At 45.7% G+C, this 24610-nt stretch overlaps 1 non-coding gene across 1 annotated transcript; it reads right to left on the reverse strand.

Annotated features, from left to right (window-relative positions):
* TRNAD-GUC lies at positions 24178-24299 on the reverse strand. The gene is made up of 2 exons: positions 24263-24299; positions 24178-24213 (listed from the first exon to the last, which is right to left on the reverse strand). It is a non-coding gene; the product is annotated as a tRNA-Asp (tRNA).

A 24610-nucleotide genomic window follows, 5' to 3' on the forward strand; every position in this document is an offset into this window, starting at 1 on the left:
CAACAATTGTTTTGATTTGCAGTCAGCTCATGAGGCACCCGCTTTTCAAGCTTTTTCATCTTTCCAATTTGCTTTAAGTGCTGAGTGATTATAGAATGGTCGACGCTGTGGTCTTCACAGCTTCTCATGTGGTTATAAGGGAATTAGCTCCAATGGTCCTCTCAGTTGCTCATTGTCACCTTCTGCTGGCCACTGCTGCTTTATGACCCATTTTGAACTTGAATTAAAAAAAAATTACTTGAGTTTGCTTTTTATCTAACACAATTTCTAGGAAACTGGAAGTCTCTCAGTCATGTCTGACTTTTTGCAACCCCATGAACTATACAGTCCATGGAATTCTCCAGGCCAAAACACTGGAATGGGTAGACTTTCCCTTCTCAAGGGGATCTTCCCAACCCAGGGATCAAACCCAGGTCTCTTGTGTTGCAGGCAGATCCTTTACTAGCTGAGTCACCAGGGAAGCCCCAAAATACTGGAGTGAGTAGCCTATCCCTTCTCCAGCAGATCTTCCTGACCCAGGAATTGAACCAGGGTCTCCTGCTTTGCAGGCAAATTCTTTACCAACTGAGCTATCGGGGAAGTCCACAATTTCTATAATCTAACATAAATATAAAATACACAGCAAGTAACAAATCATTAGCAAAAAGAATTAAGTGAGAAATGCACATTAAAATGATGTATAAATAATAATTTATTTAAGAATGTATTCCAATACAAGACTGCAGAGTTCGATAATCAAAACCACAATTACTTTGCACCAACCTAAATACATTATAAACACAATCTCATTAAATCCTCAGGATAACAAGGTGTGGTGTAATTCATTCCATACTATTAATTAAAAAAAAAGCTAGAGCTCAGAAAGGTTGAGTGACTAACCCAAGGTCACACAGTTCGCAGGTTGCTAGAGCAGGAGTTGAAGTCCATATTGTTTGAATCTAAGGTCAATGACTGCCCCCCTTGCTGCTCCTGAAGTCCTGACAAATCCCAGAAAAAAAGTCACTATCAGGGCCTTGCCTTCTGTCCTCAACCACATACTCTGGATTGAGAGCTGAGGGCTCAGCACATCCTAAATTTTAGAATGTTGAAGCTAGAGACATAAACTATTGTATATAGGATAGATGAACAACAAGGTCCTACTGTTCAGCACAGGGAATTATATTCAGTATCCTGTGATTAACCATAATGGAAAAGAATATGAAAAATAGTATCTATGTATATAACTGAATCACTTTGCTACACAGCAAAAATTAAGACAGCATTGCAAATCAACCATACTTCAATAATTTAAAGAAAAATAGTGTAGAATGCAGAGGGGGAGACAATGGAAACAGTGAGAGACTTTATCTTCTTGGGCTCCAAAATCATGGCAGATGGTGACTGCAGCTATGAAATTAAATGACACTTGCTCCTTGGAAGAAAACTATGACCAACCTAGACAGCAGATTAAAAAGCAGAGACATTACTTTGCCAACAAATGTCCCTCTAGTCAAAGCTATGGTTTTTCCAGGAGTCATGTATAGATGTGAGAGTTGGACTGTAAAGAGAGCTGAGTGCTGAAGAATTGATGCTTTTGAACCATGGTGTTGGAAAAGACTCTTGAGAGTCCCTTGGACTACAAGGAGATCAAACCAGTCAATCCTAAAGGAAATCAGTCCTGAATATTCACTGGAAGGACTGATGCTGAAGCTGAAGTTCCAACACTCTGGCCACCTGATGCGAAGAGCTGACTCATTGGAAAAGACATTGATGCTGGGAAAGATTGAAGGCCGAAGGAGAAGGGGATGACAGAGGATGAGATGGTTGGATGGCGTCACCTACTCAATGGACCTGAGTTTGAGCAAGCCCCAGGAGTTGGTGATCGGCAGGGAAGTCTGGCGTGCTACAGTCCATGGGGTCGCAAAGAGTCAGACACAACTGAACTGAACTGAAAATGCAGACAGGAAAAAAAAAAGAATGTTGGAGGTAAAAGAACCCCTCAGCATCTAAATAAATCAATACAACTATTTCCTAGGTCTACCATGTACTGGGCACTCCTTTATACACAGGGGGCCACAGACAGATACCATCAGCCCAGCCCCTTCCCTAAAGCAGCTCACAAGACATTTGGATCAGACCAGCTGATCAGAGCTTTGGAGCCCAAAACTGGATTTTTTCAGGAGCCGGTTTAGCAGGTCACTGGGAATTGGGTGGACAGGACCTCGGCAGGTTTCCAGGACACAGAGCAATGCAGGAAGACGGGCTCAGGATGCAGAGGCAGGGATGGGTGCTTGTGAGTACGGAGCTGCCTTGGTATGGGGTGGGGAAGAAAGGGCTGATGGGGTGAAGAGGAAGAAGAAAGCTGGAGCAAGGGGTCAAGGTCAGGTTGGTGAACGTGTTTGGACTTTATTCTGTTGGGTCAAGGGAAGCCGCTGAAGTAGCAGATCAGGGGCAGGAGGAGGGAGTGACCTGGTCTCAAGGACGGGAAGATCACCCAGCAACGTGGCCCTCTAATCCCTTTTGTCCAACCAGTCCCTGGAGCAGACAGTGCTGGGGAAGTGAGGGGGATGAGGTTGGAGTGGATAGCTAGAGTGATGTTCAAAATATTTCCCACTGGGAGCAGCAATACTTCCCCTTGAGAGCAGCACTCAACCAATGAGAGTGTTAAGACACCAGCTTCCAGGTCCTTGGTGGAGCCACTCTGACGTGTGTTCCACAGTCTCCTGGAGGGTCCCCAGTGGGACCGAGTCCCTGTTGCCCACAGCAGTAACCTACGCTCTTGACCAGTTTCCTTCTATTCTCTTCTCCACTCCTTCCAGGTGCTTCCTGAGATCACCTCCCAAATAAACTACTTGCACCCCCCCACACACACACACAAAAACTAAATATTTCCCAGCCAGAGTGGCGTCAGCAACAGGCAGAGTCATCCTGGTGCAAACTGACCAGCCACCAGCCCTGATTTGTTGACATTGGAGGCTGGTGCTGGCTTTGAACACCAGCGTGATTCCCCAGGACCTTAACCCTCTTATCCTAATGCTGTTAATCCCAGTGAGTCCAGCTGTCTTTCACTCTGTCCCAGTGGACAATGCTTATTTCATAACTGCTACTGGGGATCTTTCTGACTGGATGCTACCCAAGAAGGTGCCCCAAGTCTGGGGATGTGCCTGTTCATACCTGTAACAGCATCACCTGAAGGAGCTAGGAGAAACTCAGATCAAGGGCTGCCTGATGACAAATATAACCTATGTAGGGTGCCCAGTCTTTGCTAGGGTTTGAGGATCCATCAAAGGCTTTTAATTAAAGTTAAGAGGATCTTTGAGAAGCCTGTGACTTTCCAGTCTGTGTGAGTGAAAGATTAGCTCTGTTGATTGATAGGCAGTAGGTAGTGGGTACGAGGCCTCATTCAGAAAATTCTCTTTGAGATCCAACACACTGACTTGTCCATTGGTCAGTTTCAATGAGAATTGTGAAACCCCAGCAAGCTTAATCTTTTTGCTGTGAAAACCCAAAGTCACCAATTCCAGTGCTTTTTATTTTTTTCCGCTAGAACCTAGGTCTCCTAACCTCTAGTCCAGGAGTCTTTTCAGTACCCCCTTAGGCCTTCATTGGAACAACTGACATTTTTCTAACATTTGCTAACATTACTGACATAGTCTTACTCTGTTGTAACTTCCTAGCTCACCAAAGAGGCTGAATTCCTGTAGTCCTATCAGATGGGCCTAGTAATGATACCTGATTTAAGAGATAGGCCCAATTTTAGAAAACTCAATGCAGAGAAATGAAGAAATTGGAATTTAGAAAACGAAATCCTTGCGGTTGGAGAGAAGACAGCTCATCACATTACAAAAGGGTCCTCGGTTTCAGCAAAGATTTTCCCCTGGTTGGGCAGGCCTCCTCCGCTGCATTAAAGGTCTAGTCAACCATAGCGTGTACTTTGTAAGTGCTGTGTATTGAGCACTGGACAAGGAGATAGAAACAGCAAAATGTTGAGGATATGGTGTGAAACCAGCTGTGATAGAAGCAAGGCCAGGCTAGAGCAGAGGACAGAACGGTTAATCACCTACTGTTTGGAATACGATTCCCTAATCAATCTCCCCCTCTTCATCCTACTTTTGAACTGTGGTGCTGGAGAAGACTCTTGAAAGTCCCTTGGACAGCAAGGAGATCAAACCGGCCAATTCTTCCTGAATCTTCATTGGAAGGACTGATGCTGAAGCTGAAGTTCCAATACTTTGGCCACCTGACACAAAGAGCTGACTCGTTGGAACAGACCCTGATGCTGGGAAAGATTGAAGGCAGGAGGAGAAGGGGATGACAGAGGATGAGATGGTTGGATGTCATTACCAACTCGATGGACATGAACTTGGGCAAACCCCAGGAGATTATGAGGGACAGGGAGGCCTGGCATGCTGCAGTCCATGGGGTGGCAAAGAGTCAGACACAACTGAGCAACTGAACAACAACTTCATTCTACCGGCCCTGTGTACTACCCCATGGACCTGACCTCTTTTGCCTGAGAGTCGGTTGGGCAGAAGCATCTCAAGAGCAGCAGTTAACACATTTCTCTCTGGTCTCCTGGTCCTTAGCTCACAGTACTCCTTAGCATTTCTGGCACACAGTAGGTGCTCAACAGATGTCTCAGTTCAGTTCAGTCACTCAGTCATGTCTGACTCTTTGCGATCCCATGAATTGTAGCACGCCACACCTCCCTGTCCATCACCAACTCCCGGAGTCCACCCAAACTCATGTGCATCGAGTCAGTGATGCCATCCAGCCATCTTATCCTCTGTCGTCCCCTTCTCCTCCTGCCCCCAATCCCTCCCAGCATCAGAGTCTTTTCCAACGAGACAACTCTTCGCATGAGGTGGCCAAAGTATTGGAGTTTCAGCTTTAGCATCATTCCTTCCAAATGTCTAGTGAACCAATAATCAATACAGGAATGAGAAAACTAGGGCAGATGAGGGAACCAGAGTCTAAGACTTCTGCCAGGTGGATCTGAGAAGACTATGACAGCATGAGCTAGTTGGAAAACAGTTCAATTTCTTCAGAACCCAAAATACATGGGACATTTGCAGGCACCAAGGGTTTCACAGCCAGAAACACTGCTGAGGAGGTGATGGCAGGGTGGGCCATGGTGATGACTGGTTTCAGTGAGGCCTGGGGACAGGCAAGTAGGATGAAGGGCCTCTGCTAAGATGATCGAGGGGTTAGTTGTTTCAACCAGGAGTTTGCTGGAAGAGCTCAGGATTCCTTCACCCACTGGACATGCAGCCTAACAGGGATGGGATTCAGTAACAACTGAAGATGTCATATGAAACCCCATTTGGGTTTTGTTTTTACTCTGTGGTTTGAAAACTGTTAGCCTGTGTTCCTTGGTTCCCGGTGCTTTCCCAGTGAAACCAGTGTCTGTACTGTTCCAGAAGCACAGAGCCTTCAAGTTGGATGGGTCCTGAGTAGGGCCGCCAACCATCCCAGTTGTCCAAGACCGACCTGGTTTTAGTACTGAGTCCTTGTCCTGGGAATCCACACAGTCCTGGGCAAACAGGGACGGTCACTCAAATCCTGAGCGATCATAAGGAACCTAGACCAACCCAGGTTCAGGCCCTTGTGTGTCCCCTTCTTGGCAAGAGGATCACCAGTTTCCTTCTCTCTGAAACAGGGAGACTAACAGTCTTGCTCCAAGGTGGCTGTAAGGATCGAATGAGCAAATGCACATCCGGCACTCAGCACAGTGCCTGGCCCTGCAAAAGGGGGATAAATTATAGTTGCTGCTGTTGTTTTTACATTCCAAGTGACTCCCCTGGTGGTCCAGTGATTAGAATTCCGCCCTTCCACTGCAGGGGCCATGGGTTTGATCCCTGATCAGCAAGCCATGTGGCAAAAAAAAAAAAAGAAAGAAAGAAAACTGGTCATAATCTCCCAGTGGGGCATAGTGGGAAAGCAAGGACTCGACACAGTACCCATGACTCTTGGCCCAGTGCTCGCCCTTAAACCAGACCAGTAGAGTCATGGGTTCGCCTGAGGTTCCCCCAGGTCTCTGCCGGCCACACTGCAGCACACGTTAATGCAACGTGCATTGCAACAGCCATTGCGACTACTGGAGCTCTCTGGTCACAAGCAACAGCAACAGATTTGGCCTAACTAAGAAAAGGAGGCTGTGGGAAGAACACGTGAGGTCCCAACATATGGAAAGCCAAGGGGCCAGCCTGGAAGAGGTGGGTCGGATAGGTCAGGCAGCTTCTGTAGGTGCTACTGGCAGCAGGGTCTATGTGACAGTGGCTCCCAGGGCGCTCCCACGAGAATGAATGTATTCCCAAGAATTTTCCCATCCTTGAGCTCACCCAAGGTCCAGGACCCAGGAGGGACATCCCAGCTGGCTGAGCTCATTCCTGGCTGAGCTGGGAAGGAAGAGAAAAGACAGAACAGAAAGCCTCCGAAATTCATCTGCTTCCACTGCAGGAGGGCGGATTCTACCGCCCGGTACAACACCAAGACTGCATTTCAAGGAGGTGACCCTAAAGGAAATCCGAATACCCTTGAAAAAGTGAAAGTGTTAGTCACTCGGTCTTGTCGGGCTCTTTTCAAGCCTATGGACTGTAGCCCAGCAGGCTCCTCTGTGTATTTAGGTCTCCAGGCAAGAATACTGGAGTGGGTAGCCTTTCCCTTCTCCAGCAGATCTTTCCATCCCAGGGATCAAACCCATGTCTCCTGCACTGCAGGCAGAGTGTTTACCATCTGAGCCACCAGGGAAGCCCAAGGATACCCTTGAAAGTGAAAGTGAAGTCACTCAGTCCTGTCCGACTCTTTGCGACCCCATGGACTATAGCCTACCTGACTCCTCCCCTCCATGGGATTCTCCAGGCAAGAGTACTGGAGTGGGTTGCCATTTCCTTTTCCAGGGGATCTTCCCGACTCAGGGATCGAACCTGGGTCTACCGCATTCCAGGCAGACACTTTAACCTCTGAGCCATCAAGGAAGCTTAGGAAGAGGAAATTGGCATGAGGCCGGGGTCCCAAACTGCAACTGTCTACTCCAGCCATGAGTTCCGGGAAGATTTTTCTAGAATCACCGTGCTATGGCCCCACTTCTTCCTTCTCCCCACTGGAATCTGGCTTGAACTCACCCCAGTTTCCAGAATGGACCTTCTCCTATCACCGTCTTTCCCCTCCAATGTGACACTTTCTCTCCCAGGGGCCACTTTGTTCTGCCACTCTGACTTGACTTCCTCAAATCAAGACTCATGGTGAAGGAAACACATTTGAGGCTGGACTAAAATCTGAGCTGGTTACAACTTTTGAATCCACATGAAACCCTAGTCAAACATTCCCCTTGGAGCAAAGTTGCTGCAATTTTGGTAAAACCACTGAAATGAAACAGTAGTAAATGTCCCAGAAACTCAGTGTGAACCAGGACCAGAAGCCTCTTCTCCCCCCAAATGGGTCCATTTTTCACTTTCTACTTTTCCAAAACGTTCAGAGTAATGACTTGCTGAAATCTTGGAGTATACCACATTATTTTGAAGTCCAGGCTGTCTTCAAGGTTTTTTTTTTTTACCTCCAATTTAACTTGCTGGGCGCCTCTGGAGTCTGGTATTAATAATAAATATTATTGCCGTGCATCCTTATTTTTCCCTTAATTTAATTAGAGAAAATGTAATAGCCCTTATGAAAACAATATATGAGTTTTCAAATCTAATTAACATGATACAAAGTGCGCAGGTCACTAAAATTGGTGTTTTCTCTGGAAAGCTTCCATGCAAATAGATAAAAACAAAACTGCATTTAATTCCACAACCTGGGCTAACAGGCAAATCAGAGATGACGGGCTTTTGCCCGAGGGCTTGGTCTGCCTGTAATAAATACTTTCCTTTTGTCACGATTCAAGGGGGACCAAGGACGATATGCGAACCCTATCGAATGTTCTGAGGGGGAGTCCAGTCAGCCGTGACCGGGGTTCAGCCTCAACCACTTATGATCCTTAAGCCGAAATTAGCCCAGATGCAAGGGAGACCTGCTTGCCGGCACGGCCTTTTGTGCTCTGCGTGCGGTACCCCCGCCTTGGTGCCTGGTTAAGGTGGGCATGTCCCAGGTGCCGAGCATCCTTCATCCTCCTCCAGGGACTCTCCTCGCGCACTGGGCTCTGGCTGATTACCAGGTGGAGTGGGCAAAGCCCCAAGCTCAGAGCCTGACACTTCAGGCTCTCAAGACCAAGCAGGAGGCTCTGCGGTTACTCGCTTGGTGGGGAAGACAGCCCCCACTCAAGTGCCTGGCTTGGGCTCTGCCAAGAAGCTGGCCAGTCTCTCCAAGTGCACACACGGGCTTGCTGCTCAGGGAACGCCTCCTTCCTTCTTTCCAGCAGCAGCCCCCAAGCCAGAGCTCATCCCACTTTCCTCTCCTAGATCTGACCCCAGATGGAGACCTGGACTTCCACCCAGCTGATGCTGCTCTGTGAAATGGAGATGGTGAGAACCTCCTAGTGTTGGAGGAAAACTTAAACTGCCTACTGAGTGCTTAGCACATAGTAGGAGCTTTATAAATGATGCCACCTTTTCCCTAGAGCAGACAGTCCCCACTGATATCATCCAAGGTCTGAACATGGGGTGGGAAAAGCTCCTTTTCTGCAGCCCGTCCCCCCATCTTCTGCTTTTCTGCAGACTCATGAAGAAGCAGCCCACAGACCCTTTTCTTTGCACGTTTGGGTTCCTGTTTCTATAGGATTAGCTGGATCTTTGTGTCCAAGTGTTGTCCAAATCAGGGAGCTAGAAGTCCAGGAGGAGATAAAAGATATGGGAAGCAGAGCCCAACTACAGGGAAGGAGGCTTTAGAACCCAGGGAAGAAGCAGTGTTCCCAACACACACAACTAGATTCTGGATTCTGGTCGGTCCTCCACAGGGAACTGGAGCAGAGACTGGGAGCATCAGACCAATGCAGAAGGCCAGGCAACGCCACCTGCCAAGGACAGAGCAGCTCGGAAGGTTTGGGGCAGTTGGTCCATATGCCAGGCTAGCAAGGGCCAAGATGAGAGCTTGTCCCCAGCCTGCTGGTTCTCAAAACAGTTCTCCTTCCATTTCTTGAACAAATGATAGGCCATCTAAATGTTAATATAAGACACCAAATTGGAAAAGAATCAGATGTGATAATGTGGTCATGGTAGTTATTATATAAACAGTAGCTATTATTACCAATTAAAGCATTCTTCCTAAACGCATGTGTTACAAAGACTTTGACAATGCAGACCCCAAGTGTTGCTAATGGTACTGATTTGAACTTTCACTAATGGTGCGTGGTCTCCGTGAGCAAATCTGATGCATCTTTTCACTGAATTGTCGATGTGGGTAAATATGTGTGGTTGTGAGTGGTCCAAAGAAAAGAACACGCATGAAATAAAGTAAAAAGGAGCCCCACATACTGACTTTTGATAAACACAGAGGATTAACACAGATTTATCTCCTCTCTCTAACACCTTCTGCTGCTGCTGCTGCTAGGTCGCTTCAGTCGTGTCCATCTCTGTGCTACCCCATAGATGGCAGCCCACTAGGCTCCTCTGTCCCTGGGATTCTCCAGGCAAGAACACTGGAGTGGGTACTCTCCACTAACACCTTCTGAAGTGATAGGAAAGCAATACCAACAGTATAAACTCTCGAAAAACAAGAGAATTGAGTGGGGAGAGGCAGTCTCCAGAAGACAAGAATTGACCCAAAATGACTGAATGGAGAATATTAACTGACTGTGCAGAGAAGTATCAGATCTACCATTGCGGAGCAGTGGTGAGAGTGAGAGCAATTTCAAAAATCTACTTCAGGAACCAGACCCCCAAAGCCCAGGAGTTGGAGGCTGCAAGTACTTCAGAAGGCAGGGAGCCAGGTATGCCTTGAAATAAGCAGATTCATCCAGATACCCTGTGTAGAGCAGTCAGAACCCCATTTTCCCTTCTCATCAAGCTCTACCACATGGTACCCACTCTACATGCTGCTGCTGCTGCTAAGTCATTTCAGTCGTGTCCGACTCAGTGCGACCCCATAGATGGCAGCCCACCAGGCTCCCCCGTCCCCGAGATTCTCCAGGCAAGAACACTGGAGTGGGGTGCCACTGCCTTCTCCAACTCTACATGCTAGCAGGGCGCAAAGGTTAATCTCTGAAGAAACTGAACCAGGGAGGGTCAGAACCCAAGGACACCAGGTAGAGCTCAAGGTAGGGTGGGCGCCATATTGAAAACAAGGAAGTAAGTGAGAGCGGTGTCCTAGAGGGTGGGACCACTGACCTTTGCCCTTCTAGGCTACAAGGATGCAGGTGGCATCTTCCACAAGAATGAGCCTGGGGCAGGCCTCTCTGGGAGAACTGACTAATATGAGAAAAAAATAACTATAGCTACTCATGCTTGGGGTCTCTCCATGAGACAGCTATAACTCTGAAAAGAGGCCCATCAGCCAACATGGCCCACCCTGCACCCAAAGCTTCCAACCAGCTTTTAAGTTCTTTGTTCTTCAACATGAATAGACAGACAAGAATTACTGGACCTTCGAGAAAAGCACTAAAACCAGAGAACAGAACAAAGGAACATGTAGGAGGCAGAGACTTCAAAAACACAAATTAATATCTTCAGAGAGATGAGAGCCAGCACCACATCCAAGAACATGACGCCATATATAGAGCTCTTAGAAACTAAAACCTACTTCAAATAAAAGTCCAGTAAAGAGTTGGAAAACAGAATTGAAGGAATCTTTTAGGAAGACAAAATGCTGGAAAATAGAAAAACCAGAGAAATGAGAGGATCAGTGCAGGAAGTCCAACAGCAAATTCTTAGGATTTCCAGAAAATGAGAGAATTGAAAAAAAGAGAAAGAAAAAAAAAAAGATCAAAAAATAGAATTCAGTTTGGTGGAATGCAGTCAAATGAGTCTCCAGGTTGAAATGGCACACTGAAAACCTAGCTCAAGTTAGAAATAAAAGGAGCTCACCAAGGCACATCATCACAAAACTTCAGAAAATCAGGCAAAAAGGAATCCTAAACACTTCTGGGAGATGGGAGGAGCAGGTGAGTCACAAAGAAAGAATCATAACTCACAAAGGCACTGAAACTGTCAAGAATTGAAAAGTAAAAGATAATGGAACAATCCCTTTAACACTTCAAGGGAAATGGTTTCCAATCAAAAATTATATGCCCGAGGTATCGATTGAGGCGAGGCTGTGTGAGGAGAGACTAAAGAAAATCTTACACGTGCTCATGCCCATGCTTAGCCGCTCAGTCCGACTCTTTGGAACCCCAGGGACTGTAGCCTGCCAGGATCCTCTGTCCATGGGATCCTCCAAACAAGAGGGATCAGACGCACATCTCATTCATCTTCTACTTTGACATTTGTATGTGTCAAAAAATTTGCTTCCATGAACTATTTCTGAGCAAGCTGCTAGAGGATGCTGCTGCTACTGCTGCTGCTGCTGCTGCTGCTAAGTCGCTTCAGTCGTGTCCGACTATGTGCAACCCCATAGACGGCAGCCTATCAGGCTCCCCCGTCCCTGAGATTCTCCAGGCAGGAAGACTGGAGTGGGTTGCCATTTCCTTCTCCAATACGTGAAAGAGAAAAGTGAAAGTGAAAGTGAAGTCGCTCAGTCGTGTCCGACTCTTAGCGACGCCATGGACTGCAGCCTACCAGGCTTCTCCATCCATGGGATTTTCCAGGCAGGAGTACTGAAGTCGGGTGCCATTGCCTTCTCCCTGCTAGAGGATGCCCTCCATTAAAATCAGGGAGTAAGTCCTCTGTCTTAACCTTCTCGGGCAGCCGTAACAAGATACCTAAGACTGAGTGGATTAACAAACAGGCGTTTATTTTCTCACCGCTCTGGAGGCTAGAAGTTTAAGATGAATGTGCCAGCAAGCTGGGTTTCTGAGGAGAGCCCTCCTCCCGACTTGCAGCTGGCTACCTTCATACTGTGGCCTCACAAGCCCTTTTCTCCATGTGTGCACGTAAAGAAAGATTTCTCTCTTTCTGTTCTTACTTCTTGTCAGATTAGGACCTCACTCTTATGACCTCATTAACCTTAATTACCTCCTTAAATGATCTGTCTCCAAATACAGTCAAGTTAGTGGGTATTGTTTCAACATGTGAATTGGGGGTGTTAGTTGTTCAGTCATGTCCCCATGTAACCCCATGGACCGCAGCCCACCAGGCTTCTCTGTCCCTGGAATTCTCCAGGCAAGAAAACTGGAGTGGGTTGGCATTTCTTTCTCCAGGGGATTTTCCCAACCCAAGAATCGAACCCAGCTCTCCTGCATTGCAGGCAGATTCTCTACCATCTGAGCCACCAGGGAATTGAGGGCAAGGGGGAGCACAGTTCAGTCCACAGCAACATGGAATCCTTGGAATTTAACACAGGGCTAAGGAAGTTTCCAGGATGACAGGGGGACCACAGATCTAGAGAAGAACCAGAGCAAGGGCAGAGGATGGAAGTTTCCAGGAGTTAATAAGGAAGCTGACAAAGTGTTCCACATGTTTGAATGTATCAAGAGAAAGTTCACACTTTCAGCAAAAAAAAAAATTGGAATACACAGAAAGATACATTTTTTAAAAGTCAATAATAAGCTATTTGATAAGCAGTAATTGATATATGGAAGAAAATTAAACCACAATATACTGTATGGCTCAGCAGTAAACAATATTTCTGTGTCCTAACATTGTAAATATTAAGTACTAATTTTTTTAATTGTGGCATAAATACATCAAATCTAAGTGCATGATACTTTTCACATATGAAAGTGTTAATGAAATTACCAAAATAGCAAGGTTTGCTCTACATAGACCATCACTCCTTTCAATCCGAGGCAGCACCTACCTTACTCCAAGCTCCCTATACCCTGCACTCTCCTCTCTTCCAGCCCTAGAAATACTGCATTTTTGTTGCTATTTAGTTGCTAAGTCATGTCCAACTCTTTGTGACCCCATGGACTGCAGCACACCAGGCTTCTCTGTCCTTCACTATTTCCCAGAGTTTGCTCAGATTCATGTCCATTAAGTCAATGAGGCCATCCAACCATCTCATCCTCTGTCAAGCGATTCTCCTTTTGCCCTCAATCTTTCCCAGCATCAGTGTCTTTTCCAATGAGTCAGCTCTTTGAATCGAGTAGCCAAAGTATTGGAGCTTTAGCACCAGTTCTTCTAATGAATATTCAGGGTTGATCTCCTTTAGGGTTGACTGGTTTGATCTCCTTGCAGTCTAAAGGATTCTCAAGGGTCTTCTCTGCAGTTCTAAATCATCAGTTCTTCAGCGCTCAGCCCTGTTTATTGTGTAGTGCTCACATCCATACATGCATAGTCACTGTCTTTTTACATGTCAGTTTCCCCATGACTGTCCTTCTGGGGAGTGCATATAGTGAAGGGGACAAAGAAAAACACAGCAATGAGAGCACTGCAGCTTATTAGAAGTGATCAAAGCTATGAGAAAAAGAATGGCTAAAACAGGGTAAAGGAGGCTGGTGTGTTGGGGGGCAGCCAGTGCTTCTTTGGTGGCTTAGACAGTAGAGAATGTGCCTGTCAATGCAGAAGACTGGGATTCGATCCCTGGGTCAGGAAGATCCCCTGGAGAAGGGGATGGCTATCGACTCCCGTATTCTTGCCTGGAGGATCCCTTGGACAGAGGAGCCTGGCCAGCTACAGTCCATGAGGCTGCAGAATCTGACACGACTGAGCGACTAACACTTCAGTTCTTTCTTCAAGGGAAGCTGGGAGAGCTGGAAGAGGGATCATTCTGAGTTATTAAATTGGAAATGGGCAGCCATTGAAGGTTTTGCAGCAGAGGAAGGAGCTGATGTGATTCATGATTCTAGAGCAGAGGTACCAATTACCGCAGTCCAGATAATAGAAGGTGGGGACTTGGTTGAAATGGGCAGAAAGGATTGGCTTCTGAATATATTTCGAAAGAATAAGTGAGTGAAACCGGCCCATGTGAGATTCTTTTTTGTCTTTTTTTGTGGCTGCTCTGGTTCTTTGCAGTGCATGGGCTTCCCTTGTCACAGGACATGGGCTCTAGAGCAGACCACCTTTAGGCGTCTCCCAGCACGTGGGATCCTAGTCCCCCAGCCAGGGATAAGACCCGTCTCCCCTGAACTGGAAGGCAGATTCTTAACCACTGGACTACCGGGGAAGTCTCCACATGAGATTCTATTTGACACCAGGTTTTCTTAGGCAACCTGGAGAGTGAGACCCTGGTTTGGGGAGAACTGTCTCCTGTGACACCCAGTTTCCATCTTCTGAGGGCCTCACATTGTGAAAGTCTCTCCAGTGCACTTGATCTGTCCAGGACTGGACCCCCAGGGGAGGGAACCTGGAATCCGGGCCTCCCAACCTCTACTGCCACCTCTCATCCACACCTCCTGAGGCTGCTGTTGGCCTCCCAGGCCCTTCCAGAACCCAGTTAGGGGAGGAGGATCAGAGGGCAGGACCTTGGGCCTGACATTTGAGTGACATCAGGCTTCCCAGGTGGCGCTAGTGGTAAAGACCCTGCCTGCCAGTACGGGAGACATAAGAGATGCAGATTCGATATTTGGGTCGGGAAGATCCCCTGGAGGAGGAAATGGCCACTCACTCCAGTATTCTTGTCTGGGGAATCCCATGGACAGAGGAGCCTCACGGGCTACAGTCCATGGGGTCACAAAGAGTTGGACACGATCACAGCGACTTAGCACCTGCACAGAGAGGTTCTGTGGAGCAAATGAGAAAAGAGAGAGGAAGTGCCATTTACAGAGAGACCCAGCTCTGTGATGAGCTGGGCGCCTGACACCGAACACCTTGCCTCCACTATCTCCACGAACTTGAGCAACCACTTCATGTTCCAGATCGAAAACCCAGGCTAATGGGGATGAAACAACCTGCCTAAAGTCACTCCCTAGCAGAAAGTGCTAGGGTGGGACTCCAGCTTTGTGCTGATTCCAAGTTTCCTGTGCTCTCCACGGGGGGGCTGCGAGTAGGTCTGCTTTTGGATGAAGCCCTCCAGGGTTCAACCACCACCTGCCAAATTGAAGGCCAGGACTCTAACCCCAAAACACGACCTCAGCCTTTGTGATTGAGAGAAATCCAGATGGTGAACAGGAACTTCCATTGATTCCTCCAAGCGACCTGTCACTCAGATCTGCTGATGCCTTAAGGATGTTATCTTCCTGAGGCTTCAATTCTGGGGGTCTGAGGAGCAAAGGAAGCTATCAGAGCCCCTTCAGAGGGAGGGCTGCTCATCCTGCCAGCTCTGCTTCCCTGCATGCCCCCTTTGCTGTCAGACACCCCGATGTTTCACAGCCCCTGCCCCCTGCAGCTGCATGCGGGCAAGTGCACATTTATACAAACTCTGCCTACAGCTTCTGCAAAGGCAGTCATATGGGCAGCAGCTGGGACTCCCAAGTTCCTTTCTATCGGATCTGAAAAGGGGATCTGAAAAGGAGCAAGAATCACCTATGTCCTGCTTTCCCCAGAGACCTTGTATGGGTGATGGAGGGGGAACAGCAAATCCAAGTTGAAGTTTGCTTTTCAAGATAAAACACGGAAGCTTTAGAGCCAGATGGGCCAGAAGTTGAGCCACAGGGCTTCCACTTCCATCTGTGGGACAGGTGGCAATTTGTTTAAGTATTAGGAACTTCAGTTCTCTAGTCTGTGAAAAGGGGAGACATGGGATCTGTTGCAAAGTTCTGAAGTGTGTGAAGTCATCAGCACAGGGCCTGGCACATGGATGCATGCCACTAGGGCTGGGTATCAAAATCTCAGTGAGGAGGGCAGGAGTCTGTCTTCTAAGTTATTGCCACTTGAGACCAGAACTTGGTACATGTTGGCAGTGGGAAAATACATTTTAATAACATTTTATATTTGATTTTACGTTATTTTATTTCATCTTACTTTTTATTTTTTCCTCCCTCTTGTTCTTGCTGTTGTTCAGTTGCTAAGTTATGTCTGACTCTTGTGATCCCATGAACTTTAGCCCACCAGGCTCCTCTGTCCAAGGGATTTCCCAGGCAAGAATACTGGAATGGGTTGCCATTTCTTCCTCTAAGGGATCTTTCCAACCCAGAGATTGATCTCATGTCTCCTGCATTGGCAGGCAGGTTATTTACCACTGAGCCACCAGGGAAGCCCTATCTTCCCCGATAACCTAAGAATTAGGCATCATTATTTTTATTCAGTGGCACAGAGGAGTTTAAGGTCACACTACAAGGAGATGGCAGGGGTGGAGATTCAAGCCCAAAGCGCAGTGCTTCCTCCCTGTAAGATCTGCCTGTTTGCTGAGTGAAGACCCTATGCAGGGCCTGTGATAAGCATAATGATGAAGAGGCAGAGAAGGCAAGGGGAGGGTAGCCAAACTCCTTAAGCAGTTAACATGTGCTAAGCCTTTCACCATATGTCTTGTAGTCAGTGCTGCTGGCCACCTGCTTCAGCAGTTACCCCAGGAAGGAGCAGGACTTGGGCCACAGTGCCCTAAACTCATCTGCTCTTCAGCTGCATGACCTGGGTGATCTGTTTCACCCTTTTGGATATCAGTTTTCTGACTTGGAATATGGGCTAACAATTGTACCAACCTCCTGAGTTTGGGAAGAATATGTGAGATGATGCACAGAAAGTGCTAGAACAATGCCTAACATGTAGTCATTGTTCAATATATCTAAGCTAACATTGTCTCTGCTTGACAGTTCACTCGCCCAAGGTTACCCAGCTCATCAGTTGTAACTTTTGTTTATTTATTATATTTATTATTATTATAGTTATATTAATTATAATATTATCTTAATAACTTTTGTTATTGTTTAAAAAATATAAATAATAAGCCTCAGCAACCATTACTGAGCACATTATAGACCAGGAACTGTAATAGGCCGGGATGTGAGAAGTGAAGAGAAACAATTTTCCAAAGGCAGTCACTTACCTCTTCAACTACTATGGACTGAAGTGTGCCCCCAAAATGCATATGTTGAAGCCATGAGCCGCATTGCGTCTATATTTGGAAGTGAGGTTTAAGGGGTCATAAGTGCAGGGCTCTAATCCAACAGTACTGGCGGCCTTACAAGAAAGAGACCTTTCTTTCCTCCTTCTCCCCACGTCTCTCTCCCCCATCCCCAGCTCTCCCACTTGGGCGCAAGAGGTCATGTGGACACCGAGGGAGACAGCAGCCATCTAAGACCAGGGTGAGGGCTCTTACCAGAAACCAAACGTGTTGGCATCTTGACCGTGAACTTCTAGCCTCCAGAACCATGAGAAAACACAATTCTACTCTTTAAAATGACCAGAATGTGATATTTCATTATGGAAGCCTGAACTGAGACACACCAAAAAATCAGGTGTTTTGTTGGGGATACTAGACGAACAATAAGAATTTATACCCCTCAAAACCATGCAATGCCCAGAAGCAAGCAAAAAGATGAGTGCTTGTGTGGAAATATGGGCAAGACAAGATGTTAAATAAAAAGGCAAGTTATAGACCAACTCATAAAGGGTGGTCACTATGAAAAACCAACAAAATACACACAAACTCAGACAAATATAAACCAGTGCTATGTATTTCTGTGGGAAGTTAATATTTAAGTATGTAATATACAGAAAAAGTATGTAATATACAGAAGAAGGTCAAGAAAACTAGACTCATCAGACTAGTTTCCTTGACTACTTCCAAGGAGACTAGCATGGGGAGGGTCAAGAAGGACTCTAGTTTTATCTGCAATTTTTAACTTTTTACCCTGAAAATGCAGTCATGCATTGTGTTCCTTGCAGACTAAAGAAAGTAATAAAATTTATAAAAAGAACAAGAAAGAAGAAAGAATGCCTGCTCTGAGGTGATCTATGCCTCCATCACACACATAAAAGCTGCTAGCCTAATCGTCTAATGCCTTTTCATCCCACACCCCATTACAGCTCTTAAATGGAAGACTTTTTGAAAAAGGAAAGATGGCAAAGAGGATGAGAAGGTGGTGAAATCCATTTGATTGTTTGCAGAGAGGAGAGAAGGGTGCAGCGAACAAGAGGAGAGATAAAGAAGAGAGGAAATTGGATCAAAGGCTGTAACGCAAGAAGCACTAATATCTGACGCACGTGCTCTCCTTGACTTTTCACAGCAGTCCTGCTGAGCGTTAACCTGTCCTGCAGAGACCCAGCCCCCACCCCAGCTCCCTGGCACTGCCCTCTTTCTGAAAAGCAGATCCTACAGTAACTCATCCCTACCAACAAGATGCAGACTGTGCTCCCTGGCTGGTGCTCCACCTCCGGGGTCACCTGGAGCTCCCTTCCCTGAGGTTGGTACCCACAGGAGGCAGTGGTAGCCCTCGGCCTCCACACCTTATGTTCCTCAGTACTTTCTGTGTCTCTAGAAGGCCAACCTTCTGCTGTGTGTATGCGTGCAAAGTTGCTTCAGTCATGTCCTACTAGAGCCCGTCACTTTCCTCTGTCCATGGGATTCTCCAGGCAAGAATACTAGAGTGGGTTGCCATGCCCTCCTCCGGGGAATCTTCCCAACCTAAGGATCAAACCCATGTCTCTTGGCATGACCCAACACCAAAGCCAGGCTGACACCCTTGGGCAGGGCCAAGCTCAGTGACCCAAATATGCCATCTCCTGTGGGGTCTGTGACAGAACTTCTTGGAAGTACATGGGTCACAGTCCAAAGACTGGGGTACCAAAAAAAGATCATCTCTTCAAAGGGTATTAAAGCAAAAGTTTTCCTTTTAAAATGAATTTGGAAAACCCAGACCCCATGGCTCATAGCCTCCCTCACACCCGAAGTGGATAGGAATTTTCTGTTTAATGACAGAGGGGAATGGTGAGTGCAAGATGGAGCAAAGGGATATTTTTAGGGATGTTGCTGTTTGTTTCATATTAGTTTCTTAAGCTGAAAATAATGGTTGCCTGTGGGCTTCCCTAGGGGCACAGACAGTAAAGAATCTGCCTGCAATGCAGGAGACCTGGGTTTGACACCTGGGTTGGGAAGATCCCCTGGAGGAGAAAATGACACCCACTCTAGTATTTTTGCTTGGAGAAACCCATGAACAGAGGAGCCTGATGGGCTACAGTCCACGGGGTCACAAAGAGTTGGACACAACTGAAGCAGTTTAGCACACATGTGGTAGAAGAAAGGGTATTCACTAGAATCAAATCTCCTTTCCAATCCAGAGGTAACTGCTATTACCATGTCTTGTGTCTTCTTACACACACACACACGCACGTGCACACATGCACACATCTGCTTTTCCATGCAAATGAAAGTAGCTTTTCTTAGTAGACAAATATCTCTTGGATTTTATTTTTTGATTGACAATAGGTAAAGAAAATATGGATGAGGAGGTTTCCCACCCCTAAGTCACCTCAAGAACTAGACAGACCTCAGTCTAAGATGTATTATCTGATATTGCTGGAAATGCAATATAAAGGTAGTTTGTGAAGGGGTGGCTATCAGCCTACAGAGGCACCCCCAGCAAAGTGGGACAAGTATGTGGCAGGAGGACCCTTGGTGAACAGTTATGAACACAAGGCCTGACAGGTATTAGTTCTGTCACAAGCTAGTCATAAAACTCTGGAAGAAGGAGTGATTGCCTCTGAATAGAAACACCCAGAAGATGGCTGTGGCCTGTGACCCTCCCAAGCTGCAGGTCCTTTTCCTCCAATTTACACAAGTGTGGAATCGCCCTTTCACGACACGTGGCCTGAGCTGGCGTGGAAGGTGCCCTGAAATGTTTCGGATTTGAAAAAGTATCACATTTCACTATAGTACCATCTAGGGCAGTGTCCCCTAACCAAATGCACTACTATTTCCATAGAAAATAGTTTCAGTAATTTTTGGTTATTAAAGCTTTTTGAATTCACAAATACATAAAAGGGATTGTGGACCTTAATAAAAGGACCTGATTCAAAGAGAAAAATATTAAGTCTAAAAAAAAAAAAAAGGAGTGGGAGTCAAGAAGCAATTTGCCAGAAATGAAATTAATATATACGCTGCTAAATCCAAACAAACATTGTATAGAATTTTAAAAAGTCATGGTGTGTGGGGAATTTTAAACACAAGAATGAACTAAAATACTTCACAAATGTTAGAGGATAATTGGGAAATAGGAGATGAAAGTTAAAACACTCTAAAATCATTGTGTTAAACAGAAACTGACTCATAAACACTGAGAACAAACTTATGGTTACCAAAGGGGAAGGAGGGAAGGGATAAATTAGGAGTTTGGATTAGCAGGTACAAACCACTATCCATAAAATATATAAACAAGAAGCTTCTACTACACAGTACAGGAAACTAGATTCAATATCTTATTATAAACCATAGTGGAAAAAATCTGAATTATTTATATTTATATATATATAACTAAATATATATATTGAGTCATGTACAGATTCAGTTACAAATAAAACTGAATCACTTTGCTATACACCAGAAACTAACATAATGCTGTAACTCAACTATACTTCAGTAAAATAAATTAAATCATTGTATTGTCCCAGAAGATGATAGAAGTATTTTTTAAAACAGAAGTTAAGCAACTTCTTTCAAGCTGAAAAATGTAAAGTCGAACACTAAAACTATAAAAGAATAACTTCCAAACAATCGAAAGGGGGAAAGAAACTAATGAAGACTTGATTTAATGTTATAAAACAGGAAAAGAGAAAAGCAGTGAGAAATCATAGTGAATAGCAAACACAGAACCAAAAGGCAGAAGTCAGCCCAAATACATGCAGCAGATGTAAATGGATCAAACTCATCTATTAAAAGACTGAGATCTTTTCCTGGTGAATTTTTCATGAGTGAATTCTACGACATTTAAGAGATCAGGCCAAAATAGAATGCCACAGAAATACAGAAAGTGAAGATACAGAGAAAGACAGATAAGGCAAATAAATACCAATAGAAAGAAACCTGTGTCAGAATAGATAAAACAGTCTCAAAGATGTTATTTAATGGTGCCTCAGTTAATACAAAAAGCAAAAAGCCCAATCAGCTGTATGAAAAATCTAAACTTATAAAATAGATGAACGCCGATATATTAGTCCCAGACTTCACATTACAAGGGAAATTGTCTGCTAATGTATCTATATTGGCCTCTAGACTCTAAGCTCCTGGGAGGAAACAAGCTGTGTCTTATTAGTAGTCACTCAATTTCCAGCACTTAGTCTGGGTCTGACTTAGAGGATTCTTAATAAATGTTTATTGAATAAACCAGCGGTTCTCGAGCCTGGCTGCACATCAGAATCTTCTGGGAGTTTTTAAAAATACTGAGACCTGGGCCCCACCCCAGACCAATTAAAAGGAAACCTCTAGGGGTGGAGCCTCAATATGGTATATTTTTTAAAAGCTCCCCAGGTGATTCTGATGTTTGGCCAGAGCTGAAGACTGCTGGAATAAATAAACGACGGAATGACCAAATGAATGAGTGTCTCTTTGATTTACAAAAGAATTCGTTGCAGGATTTCTTTTTAAAGCACATTCCCAGGGTGCATTTTCAATGTAATTCGATTTTAAGAAATTTGATTTACACCCAATATTGCCAGGACAGTCTATTTTGTAAAGCAAGGAACATCTGTATTATCTATCAAAAAAAAAATTTTTTTTATGGATTTGGGAATATTCTGTTTCTCCGTTTAGGAGCTGGAGGCTTGAGCAGAAAAAAAAAAAAAAAAAAAAAAAACTGTATCATTTCCTGTACTCTGAAAACTGCTTTCTCCCACTCTGGCATTTAGAGACTATTTCCCAGCAATATTAAGCATGCAATTACTTAACGAGACACTGAAAGCAGTTTTGAGAAGTATAAAAACATCATTGTCTGGGCTTGCTGCTCCTGATGTTATGCGAGTGACTGATGAGGAACCAGACAGACTCCAGCCAAGGCGTCCTCGGGTGCGCCCGTGTGCCGGGCGCTTTGTCCAGGGCTGGGGCAGAGCAGAAGAGGGGATCAGGTGGGCAGCAGAAAGGAGGGCCAGCAGGTGGGCCTCCAGGTGTCAGGTGAAGGGGACAGAAAATGGTGTTTCCCAAAAGTTGCATCCATCCAATGCTTGGCAATGAACAGACAGATCAAGACTTTCTGATGAATCTCAAAGAGGCTGGAATAAGGAAATATCTCACCGCAGGGCTCTGTCTTAAGAGACGGGGAGGATGTGAAGCTATGGGGAGCATTCCTTGGCAGAGGGAACTGTGTGAGGAGGCCAGGGAACTGCAGTAGACAGAGAGTGACCCTGGGGGAATGTTTCCTGGGGCTTCTCTTGCGGAACCTGAGACCCCTTCTCACCCAGGTCCCACGCTGCCCACGCTGGGCATGCATTGCTCCGTCCCGTCACCTCCCAACCTGCTTTCATGGTTTGCTGTCTTCCTTTCCTAGGTACCAGAACAATGTAGCACAGGCTGGAGGGCTTAACCAAAATCCCTTCTCTCACAGAGAGCCTCTTCCTGGCCTTTGAAGTGACCAGATATCTTTGGTGTCCCTTGGCTTGCAACACAGATCACTCCAGTCTTCCCTCCTCCCACGGCCTTCTCCCGCTGTGTCTTCACACCAGCTTCCTTCTGTGCCTGGCTATCTCAGCGTCCAAATTCCCCCTTTTTGTAAGGACGCAGTCATCCGGGATACTGTGTCTTCTAGAACAGTTGAAGTACTCTGTTTTTGTCATAACTCAACACTCTGAACAGAGCTGAAGTCGATGGTGGGGAAGATATAAAATGATGTTAGTGTGTAAGCATTGGATCAGACTACCTGGATTCAAATCCGAAGTCTTCCACTTGCTTGTGCAAGTTGATCAGTCCATCCATGATGATGATAATGACAAAGGTGACAGCGTTTATAAGGTTTGGGGACCAAGCAAATGAGGTGTATTCTTGTTCAGCACATGTTTGACACACCCCCTCTTCAGTAAGGAGAAGGAAATGGCAACCCACTCCAGTGTTCTTGGCAGGATAATCCCATGGACAGAGGAGCCTGGCAGGCTATAGTCCATGGGGTCTCAAAGAGTCAGACCCAACTGAACTACTGAGCACATCTACTGGATTAAGGCCCACCCTAATGATTTCATCTTAACTTGATTATCTCTATAAAGACCCTCTCTCCATTACAATGAAGATGGATGTTTTCCAATGGGCATGAATTTGAGCAAGCTCTGAGAGTTGGTGATGGACAAGGAAGCCTGGCATGCTGCAGTCCATGGGGTCGCAAAGAGTCGGACACAACTGAATGACTTTCACTTATATGTGGAATCTAAAAAAAAAAACCCAAACTTACAAAGAACAGATTATGGTTACCAGAGGCAGGAGAGGGAAGGAGGTGGAGGAATTGGGCAAAGTAGGTCAAAATGTACAGACTTCCAGTTATAAGTGAGTTCTGAGGATGGTACGTACAGCCTGGTGACTACAGTTCAGTTCAGTTCAGTCGCTTAGTCATGTCTGATTCTTTGCGACTCCATGAACTGCCAGGCTTCCCTGTCTATCACCAAGTCCCAGAGTTTGCTCAAACCCATGTCCACTGAGTCAGTGATGCTATCCAACTATCTCATCCTCTGGCATCCCTTTCTCCTCCTGCCTTCAATCTTTCCCAGCATCAGGGTCTTTTCCAATGAGTCAGTTCTTTATATCAGGTGGCCAAAGTATTGGAGCCTCAGCTTCAGCATCCTTCCAATGAATATTCAGGACTGATTTCCTTTAGAGTTGACTGGTTTGATCTCCTTGCAGTCCAAGGGACTCTCAAGAGTCTTCTCCAACACCACAGTTACAGTTAACAATACTATATTGTACATTTGAAAGTTGCTGAGAAAGTTGATCTTAGAAGTTCACATTACAGGGAAAAAATTTTTTGATAATGTGTGGTGATGCATGGTAACTAACCTTAGTTTGGTGATCATTTTCCGATATACACATGTTGAAAGGAAATCAGTCCTGAATATTCATTGGAAGGACTCATGGAGAAGGGGATGACAGAGGATGAGATGGTTGGATGGCATCACTGATTCAAAGGACCTAAGTTTGAGCAAGCTGCAGGAGTTGGTGATAGATAGGGAAGCATGGCGTGCTGCAGTCCATGGGGTTGCAGAGTCAGACACGACTAAGTGACTGAACTGAGCACTTAAAACTAACACAATGTTATGTGCAATTGCACATCAATTTTTTAACATCCTAATTTTTGAAAAATTTTTATTTCCTTTTTTTTGGGCTGTGCTGGGTCTTAATTGAGGCATGCAGGATCTTTTATTTGTGACATGTGGGATCTAGTTCCCTGACCAGGGATCGAACCTGGGCCCCCTGCATGGCAGTGCAGAGTCTTAGCAACTAGTCTACCAGGGAAGTCCCCTGGTCTTGACAGTGCAGAGTCTTAGCCACTGGACCACCAGGGAAGTCCCATATCAATTTTTTTAAAAGACCCTCTATCTCCACATAAGGTCACATTCTGAGATACTGGGGTTCAGACTTCAATATAACTTTCACAGTGAACACAATTCAAACCGTAATAGTCGTAAAAGTTGAAAGATGGCCCCTTTTTTATTCTCACTTCTTTTTCCCTACTTCTGTTTCTTTCCTGCCTCTGAGCAATTAGAATTTCTTCTTCCTTCAGCCTAAAGTCTGACCCTTTCGCATCATTGCCCTTCCCCTACCCACTCTCACTGCCCACATGATCCCTTCCCCCCACCCTGGACAGTGGGTGCCC

The sequence above is a fragment of the Capra hircus genome, chromosome 21, assembly GCF_001704415.2.
Source record: "Capra hircus breed San Clemente chromosome 21, ASM170441v1, whole genome shotgun sequence".
NCBI lineage: Eukaryota > Metazoa > Chordata > Mammalia > Artiodactyla > Bovidae > Capra > Capra hircus.